Consider the following 348-nt stretch of genomic DNA (forward strand, 5'->3'; position numbering starts at 1 on the left):
GATGAGGAAAGCTGATGAACCATTTTCGTGGTTTAAAGTTTCATGTTTGGGGGAGGATGAAGGTTTAAAATCAATCAACAAACTTCTACTTGGCATTGCTGCATGAGGAGCATCGAGCTTGATGCTGCAGGTAGTCCCCAAGATCAATGACAGGATCCTCGCTCTGGAGGCAGAGTGGTGCAATGTAAAGAGGCCTAAGCTTTAGAATGAGAGAAACCCAAATTCACTTCCCAATTCTGAGTGACTTTAGGCAAGTCGATTAGTAAAACAGGAATAATGATCTTTATAAGATTATTGTGAGGTTTATTGGAGACAACAAAGCACTTTGCACAGTGCTTGGAGCATTAA

The sequence above is a fragment of the Propithecus coquereli genome, unplaced genomic scaffold (genome assembly GCF_000956105.1).
Source record: "Propithecus coquereli isolate 6110/MARCELLA unplaced genomic scaffold, Pcoq_1.0 Scaffold2835, whole genome shotgun sequence".
Lineage (NCBI taxonomy): Eukaryota > Metazoa > Chordata > Mammalia > Primates > Indriidae > Propithecus > Propithecus coquereli.